Source organism: the organism of the source record quoted next, unplaced genomic scaffold, assembly GCF_019419815.1.
Source record: "Pyrus x bretschneideri cultivar Hongxiangsu unplaced genomic scaffold, Pyrus_bretschneideri_v1 Contig36, whole genome shotgun sequence".
NCBI lineage: Eukaryota > Viridiplantae > Streptophyta > Magnoliopsida > Rosales > Rosaceae > Pyrus > Pyrus x bretschneideri.
Genome location: NW_025999679.1, coordinates 2,732,370 through 2,741,541, shown reverse-complemented (window position 1 = coordinate 2,741,541; position 9,172 = coordinate 2,732,370).

Sequence of the window (9,172 nt, the reverse complement as noted above, 5' to 3'; positions counted from 1 at the left end):
CTCGTCGGAGATCTCGTGCATAGTGATTGTGCACAGTGCCGAGATAGATATTGAAGGTGAGGGAGAGAAAGGTGAAGCTCAGATGATGAAGATGATGGTGAAGTCCTCCTGATGGCTGTGTGTATGTTCTTGTCGAAGAGAATAGCACCGAGAGGGGGGAGTAACAGAGGGAGAGAATACGGGTAGCGAAGAGAAAGTGAGGGAGAAGAAAGAGAGAGACTTTTCAGAAAAAATAAAAGAAAAGGGAAAGGGAACCAGGGGACAAACAAATCAGGGGTAGGCCCTTTGGGCACACCATTTAAGACCCAAAAACCATTTTTAAAAGGAAAATATCCCCAAACTTGGTGAAAATACAAAAATACCCTTTTTGTTCCATAAATCCCAAGACGGGTTGTTACAACACACGTAGAAAAAACTATTTACGCAATGAAACTTAACACGACGAATTCAATTTCGTTGGGCAAGGGTCCTGTCGCACAAAAATGTCATGACAAAAAAAAAATATTGAAAACCTTATACGAAGGAGGATTGCGTCACATAAGGGACCTTTGCACGACGAAACAAAATGTGTGTCGTGCAAAGGTTGAGAAAAAACGTAGGTAGGGCGAGGTTTGGCGCCAAAACCTCACACGACGAATATTTTTCTGGGCCGAGGTATTCGTCACGCAAAGTGATTCTTTAATGGTCGGTGGACATTTAAGGCAAAGTATTTACTGCGCACTTTGTGTGACGAAGACTTCATCGCGCAAAGTTTTTTTTCTAAAACAAACGGTCAGGCTTTTAACGCGTAGTAATTATTGTGGACTTTGCGCGATGAAGGTCCCATGGGTTCTTAAAATGCACAAATTCACTGTCCCTTTCCTCACATATTTTTTCCCAAAAACTAAAAGTTTCCCCCCATTTTCTTCCTCCCCAAACCCCTCGTATCTCAATTTTTGTTTTAATTTTCTATACAATGGCCAATTTTGTTGCTCGTTTGACTAAGGGATTCAAGGGACAAGGATATCAGAAAAGTAATAATGAATTTATTTGTGGATTTAATAGTTATACTTTAAAAAAAAAAAAAAAAAAAAAAAAGAAACCAAGACAATAGGGCACGAATGGTGATTGAAGGGCAACCTAAGCGAATCTTCTATAATGATTTCAGGAGGCGCTGAAGAAGTATATGCATGACACGCAAGCCACACGAGGTTGGGATACTACTGCGGAATAACTGTTATACGGAGTTGGAGTCTTGAAAATTGGTGTCATAGGTGCTGAAGAAGTATATGCAGGATGAGTTATCCGTGAGTGCGAATTAATAATTAATAATTATTTTTGTTAAATAGTATATTAGAATGATTAATAATTAAATTTTTTGTGCATAACAGGGTAATTATAGTATTGATGAAACTGACCCAAAGTTCATTGATAAAATCTTCAAAGGGTGTTTCCGAGAGTAGAAATATGATGTTGAGTGAGATGCAAAAAAGTGGAGTAGCCGGGTTTTTTTTTTATTTTTTTTTTTATTTTTTATGGACGAATAATTTTTTTCATTCAAGTATGTACTTGTGGTGGAGAAGAGGTATCGACAGCAGCTGCAGATGGAAAATGAAGAGAAGAAGCTATTTTCATTTTAAGCGAATTGGCAAACGACCCGTTTTGAGCCAATGCAATTAAAAAAACATGTGCCTTTCTTTTATTTTTTTTCCTGACAAACTATATTATTTATACTAAGGGATGAGAAGTAGGATAAGTCTCACTATGGTCTAATAATATTATGGTTCAAATTCGTCTTTGGTGAGAATCGAAAATAAAACCTCTCACTTACAAATAAAAAGGAATACCATCAAACCACGATACTAAGTAGAGGTGCCCTTATTTTTAGGGGTGGAAAAAATTCCCGAAAATTCCGAACCGAACCGAAAAAATCCCGATCCCAAACCAAAAATTTCCCAAACCGAAATTCCCGAAATTTTTGGGATGCTATCCCGAACCGATCCCAAAATTTCGGTATGGGATTCGGGATTGGCTTCTCGATATTTCGGGAATCCCATACCAAACCGAAAATATATAATATTAATTATTATATATATATTATTCTTTTATAATTGATGCTAGTAGTTTCTAATTCATGCTCTGCAACCTGGAATGCCCTACACCTTGCATATTTTTCATGTTTTGTTTGATATTCATGTGGATTTTATTATTGCTGCTGCCATAGCTGATGATTTTAGAAGGCTTGATTAGTTTGTCTCTCAACATATTGCAAAAAGGGTTTAATTAATTTGAATTTTGACTATGATAAAAACAGTCAGGCATGCCAGTGTTCAATTAAATAGTAGTGTGAATGAAATGAAATTCCTAGTTCATGAATGTGTTCTTGAATTATATATTTGAAGAACAATTCATAATTTCATATTTCAATTTGGGATTCCCGATTTGTCCCAAAATCCCGAAAATATTTCGGGATTCCCAAAATTTGGGATTCCCGAAAATTTGGTTTGGAATTGGTCTTCAAATTCCCGTCCCGAAAAATTTTGGTTTGGGATTCGGGATACTAGTTTCGATATGGTATCCCATACCGAACCACCCTTACTTATTTTTATTATCCACGTGACTCTCTCTTTTAAATACAATCCCCTCCCACTTTTTTTACAAATGCCCAATTCCCAATTCCCTTTTTCCTTCGATCCTCAACCGACCAAGCCACCATCACCTGCTCCAGCTCTCTCCTCTCCATAACCACCACCAAATTTCTTAATTTTTATTTTTTATAATGTCCTAATTTCTAACTTTAAATAAGTTTTTTTAATCTTAGTCCAAATTAGTAATATAGAATGCTATTAAAATTAATGTGTATTGGATAAAAATTTTAGATTCCTAATAGATTATAAAGAGAAGTATTTTTAAAATGATTAAAAATAATTTTGGTGAAAATATTTGTGGAACAAATCCTTAATAAATATACAAGTCAATCGTGAAAAAACACTTGAAATGCTTTCTGCAAAAAATATATAACTAGTGCTTCTTGCAGAAAGCACTCCAAGTGTTTTTAAAACTCAAAAATATTTTCTCTAAAAGTGCTTTCAAACATTTTAAAAGCACTTCAAACGTGCCTTAAAATAATTATATATTTGATTTTTTTTGTTTAGATTGATTTGATCATGTGTTGGTTAGTTTATATATATATGTTTTAGTTTCATTAATTGATATGAATTTTTGTTTTAATAACTGATGTGTAGGAATTAGAAGTATGGAACGGTATCACACGAAAATCATTATCGATTAATTTGGAAAATGTTATTTAGAATAGTTCAACTCTAATTTGGGATGATTCCAATTTGACCGAATTGTTCAACTCCAATATTAGGATCACCAGATGTTAAAACTTTGGATCCGTCATTGACTAAGCCCAAAGATAAACATTTGGCTCTGAATTACCTATTTTTATTTCTTCTTAAGGATAAAAATTGAAAACAAAAATTTGAGTATGAAGAGTTATTATGACATAATTGATTTTTCAATATTTAATGAGGGTGATGTTGTCTGAGATGTTTGCAATAAATGATGGGAAAAGACGAGGGAAAGGGCAAACCCTTCATCTCCCCTGGTTTGATTTTCCCACTTGTTTTCCTACATTTTATTTTATTTTTCTCTAAATTCTTAAGTTTGAATTTTCTAAATATGAGAAAGAAAGTAATTTCTCATTTTCAAATCTCATTTCCTTACTATACGAGAAAAACTTGAATGGGACTTAACTTGGCCCTTACGGAGTAGGATTCTCTCCTCTCTTTTTTTTCCCCTTCACTCCCTTTCTATTTAAACTATCACGGTTAAGTCACGTCAATATCTTATATTAATTTTTTATAAAAAAAAGAAAGACAAAATAAAGAATATGAGAGAAGGGGATGGAAGGAGATAGAAAGAGGAGAGAGAATCCTACTCCACCCCCACCACGCATTTGCCGCCAAGTCAACGGTGTTGTCTAAAACTTAGTTCGCTATTTGAAGATTGTAATTCTGCCTAGATGGCTTGTGTACTTCAAAACCTCATTTCTTTCATGTCAAAAGCAGCTTAAGGAGAGGAAATAGTGATTCAACTCAAAAAATAATGGCACTATTTATAGTGGGTGCAAGATGAATAATCTAATCATCGAAACAATCCATCACTTGCTTATAATTATCTTCTTTACTTTACTTGACCATGCATGATATTCTTTTGATGTAATTTGGAGCTGCCTCTCGAGTGGCTCAACTTGTTTAGCACGCGATTAGATTTTGAATATTAAAGGTCCACGTCAAATGCGCATTAATTTGAGAAGGTCAACACTAGGAACCTCATGCAACCTTTGGATGAGCGTAGACTGATCAAACGGTGGAGAAAACCTCCCGACTTCCGAACCAAATAAATAAGCATGCAGTATTTTTTTTAACCAAACGATATTATTTATATTAAGGTAATGAAAAAGCGGGCTGCACCACAAAATAAGTTAATAATAATGTAATTCAAATTTATCCTTGACGAGAATCAAATATAAAACTTCTTTAGTTACAACTGAATATAAATATCATTAAATCGTAATATAAAATAATATCAACACACAATATTATAGTGCAAATAGAAATCGGGTCAACAATTTCATTCGCATAAAAATATGTCAAATACCACCATCCAGCACCTAATTTTCAACGAGTTTTCTTAATATGTGGGCCACAACCACTGCCTTTCCTTCCAGCGCGTTTGAAATTATTGGGAGTTGCGTGGAAGGATTGGGAACGTTCTAAAATTGTTGAAATTACTACTCGAAAGCACAATGAGTAAAGTGTTTTGCATGTTTTGAATTGCATAGGTAGACCAACCAGCCTTTGACTACAAGTTTTGCTACATAAAAGCTTAAGCTAGGTCAAGTAATTAGTTTAAGCTTCAATCACCCACATAATTGTCAACACCATACAAACAAAGAGTCTATGGTTTCTTAAATCACTAATAATCTTTTGCCCATTTTGGTTTGACTTTTTGTTTTTTAATCCAAGCGATGGTGGGGAGGCGATTCAATTCAAAAACTCTAGTGCAAAGGTGGATGCTTTTAATAAATTAATATTTAAGTCTTTTATATGTAGTTTTACTTTTTAAATAACTACCAATAGTTTAAAGAGTTTGTTTGGGAAGTGTTTTTAAATGACTAAAAACATTTTTACATAATGTTTTTTGGAATCAATCCCTAGTAAAAATACAAGTTAAAAAGCATTGAAGATGCTTTCTGCAAGAAGCATCACACCAAGTGGTTTTGGAACAAAAAAATTATTTTCTCTAAAAACGATTTTAATAATTTAAAAACACTTCTCAAACGATCCCTAAGATAACAAATCTAGACTAAGGATTTTTATCACAAATGGTCCTTTATGTTTTGTTAACTTATCAGTTTAGTCCTTTATATTTGAAACTCATCAATTTAGTCCCTTACCTATTGTTCCAATCATCAAAGTGGTATTTTCTGTCAAACTCCGTTAGAAAATATGTTAGTATGTTGGTGTGAAACCAAATGGGACCCTATAAAGCCAATTATGTGACGCCATATGAACTAAATCTTTCTCTTACAAATATTTTAAAATTTAAAAACAATAAAAACAAAAAAAGAAAAAGAAAATAAGACTATAAAAACCATACACTCTCTCTCTTTACCCAAAGTTATCTCATCCCCTATTCACCCGAACAAATAATCAACCACCCTATTCCAGCACTCCCGGACCAAATTCAGTCTCATCCCCGTTTAATCGTGATTCCCTCCCTCCCCTAGGTCTAGAAAACGGGTCATGTTTGTTGTGTTCGTGTCGTTTTTGTGTAACATCTGTTATTTTAACGGGTCTTGACGTGTCACACTCGTTATCTTAACGGATCCTTAACAGGTCGGGTCACTTTACCCAACGGTTAAAGTGACCTGACCCGTTAAGAAAAAAATATATTTTTTTCTTAAATTTGCACATATCACACATTGCCACATAAATAGTACTTCAAAATATTAAAACACATTTTTCATTTAAGTACTACATCTACACTCGAAAATAAGAGCCTAATAAAAAAACATCCATACACTACTAGTCTATTACAAAATATTAAATGTACAAGGATATGCAAAATGAAAGAGTTTTTGTCTTCAAGGTTGTGAAACCTTTCTCAAAAGTTTAAACCTTGCCAATGGAGCTCAAAGTTTGCATGTTATTCCTTTTACAAAATCCTAAATTTTCATCAATCATCATGAGGAAATTTTATTGGAACTTTGGCTTGATCTATTGCCTTCAAAAGTTATGTTGACGATGTTTTCAGTAAGGTTTCCACGTCAAAACTTTCTTCCGCATAAATTAAGTATAGAAAAACCAAACATTAAAAACCATTCAAATTATAAGAAGTTTACCAAAATAATTATGAAAAATAATAGTACTATACCATATAAAAATATATTAGCCTCCAACCTAATGCACAATGGACGGCTGAGATTAAATCTCAGCCGATCCAATGGTCACCAATTTTTTAAATTTAATTTAATACATATATATATATATATAATATTATTATAGTTTTTAGGGGTATAAAATTGTTAAATTAATATATATAATTATTATAATTTTTTTTAGGGTTATAAAATTATAAAATTAATATTTTGCTTATCGTGTATCATGTTACCCACATATATACCTGAACCAACCCGTTATCTTAATAGGCGCTTATCGGGTTACCCGATAATGACCCAACTCGTTATCGTGTCGACCCGAACATCTGTTAATTTCGTGTCGTGTTGTATCGGGTTATCATGTCGTGTCAGAAATTGCCAAGTCTACACTCTTCCCTCCACTATCTTCCCTATCATCCCCCTCTACGCCGCTGTCACACCCACCCCCACGCACCTAGATTTCCTTGACCCTTTCTCTCTCTTTCTCCATCGCGCCGTCGCACACCTCCCCCACCCAGCCCATATTTCCCTGACCCCTGACATTGTTACTTTTATGGCGTGCTTACAAACCCGTATACGGAATAAAAGAGCAAAATTGGCATCCAATTACGAAAAATACCACCGTTTACTAAACCTGGGGAATAAAAGAAAAGTGGGACCCACACAAATTTCGGCATTCAATCCCTCATTTTGAAGGAATTGGATTCATTAACTGGAGGTAGTGTTTCAAGGTGTATGGAGGAATTTGGAATCCATTTTTTTCTTACCCATTATGCCCTTAGATATATACTATAATTCCAGTTTTGCCCGCCACCACTGTCCACTATCTAGCAAATGACCTCTTTTGTTGGGTTGTATTTCTTCAATTTATTGTTTCTTTAATAATCATATGAATAAAAATAATAACAAAATAATTATTTTTTTAGGATAATTACTAATTAAGGTTTTATTTGTACCAAAAAAGAAAAAAAAAAGATCAGTAATACAATTAATATGAATAAAACATTATCCCATTAATTAGCATATAAAAAAAATTATCCCATTAATCATTTATTCCAATTCAAGTAAATTTTGTAAACAACTTATATAAACTCAGTTTCCTTCTATTGGAGGTGTTTTTGTGTAGAATGCTTTGCTTGGCTTGTCTTGTCTTGTCTTGTAAACAGGTGGACAAAGCCTCTGTGTCCCTTACTTCTGAGTTGGCAAGAACTAGGCCCAAAGCATCCTAAACGAGAAGCGAGCCCTAGGGATGTTTTGTTATTCTTCTAGTAGTTCCTAAGTGTTTGATTTGATGGTACGTTGAATGCTTTCGGCGTTGATGAAGTATTTCCGGAGGCTTTTTGGAGGATTTGTTAAACTAACAAATACTGGGATTCTAGGAATAAGAACAAGTAGGCTTGGCATGAGAGCTTGAGGTATGGGAGCTAAGAACCCGCAGATTTAGCAAATAAGATGGTGTTTGGTGTTCGATGGGCATAAGTTTGGCATAAGGTTTTCTAAGAGATTTAATAATAGATGAGTTTGGCAATTGTGGTGGGATTTCATGTGTAGGGAAGGTTAAGGCTTGGTTTATGGATTTGATATTTGTTCAATATATGAACAAAAGAATTGGAGGAAAGAGAGTGAGAAGCTTAAGACTAGTTTTGTGGCTGGTTTTGCTGTGAAATCCGCCCCAGATTTCACTATTCAAGTTTTGCATCTCGTACTTACGTGAATTTTTTATTTGTTTGATTTTCAATCTTTTGAACTTTTAATTGACTAGTTACAAACTTTGGATTTTCAAATTAGTCATTAAAAATCTGGATACTTGTTGGGTATCCCATAGTATTTTCTGATAGAGCTCAATTTCATGAACGCATAGGCAAGATCTACTCATGGAACGGACTTTAAATAAAGGAAAGATAAGCGACTTAAGTTGAGGGCAATTTTGTAAAATTGGGCTTTCTATTTATAAAATTCCAATATTTTTGGATTTTTTTTTTGGGGGGGGGGGGTGTTCCCATTCACGAGCTTCATTTTGACATAATATGGGTCACTTTTTATTATGGCCACAATTTAGTGAGTCTTCACCGTCAACCATTGCATGGGGGTGGGGTGTGGGCCCAATGAACACTTTGTCTACCTAGGCTAACGTCAATGCCCTGAATCTGTTTTTGATGTCTATGTGACAAGATTCGATCGCTTGAACATAGTTCCATAATTCGTTGCCACTTGGCCTTTGTAATAGGCGAAAATCCAACCCTTGGAATGTACTGATTGGAATTTACCAACCAGCGAAAATTCGAGATTTGGTATGTTGTTGTGCAAGTAATGTGATGTTCTTAGGAATTTATCGACTGGAAATTTGATGCTTAGATCTTCTGGATAAGAATTATGATCTAAGCGGGTACCGCTTCAAGTAAGGGTTGACTTTTGATCAAAATGTCCCAAGTCGTTCTAAAGTACTGAAATTAGCATATATACCCATAGAGCCTAGTAGGCCTACTTTGTTTAGCATGTCATCCTGTGGGATGTACACCTCGGTTTGTATGTAAGTGACGCCTTACCGAGATTCACGTGGTTTAGGCTTTTATTTGTAAGTGACTTTAATATATGTGGTATTGGTGATTGCTTATGAAATTCATATGCTGGTATACTTAATGTATATGACATAGATTTATAAAATATGTTTTTCTGCTAAACTATTGCTTTTAAATTCTATCATCAGCCTATTTTATGAAATGTAATTTGACATGCACATTT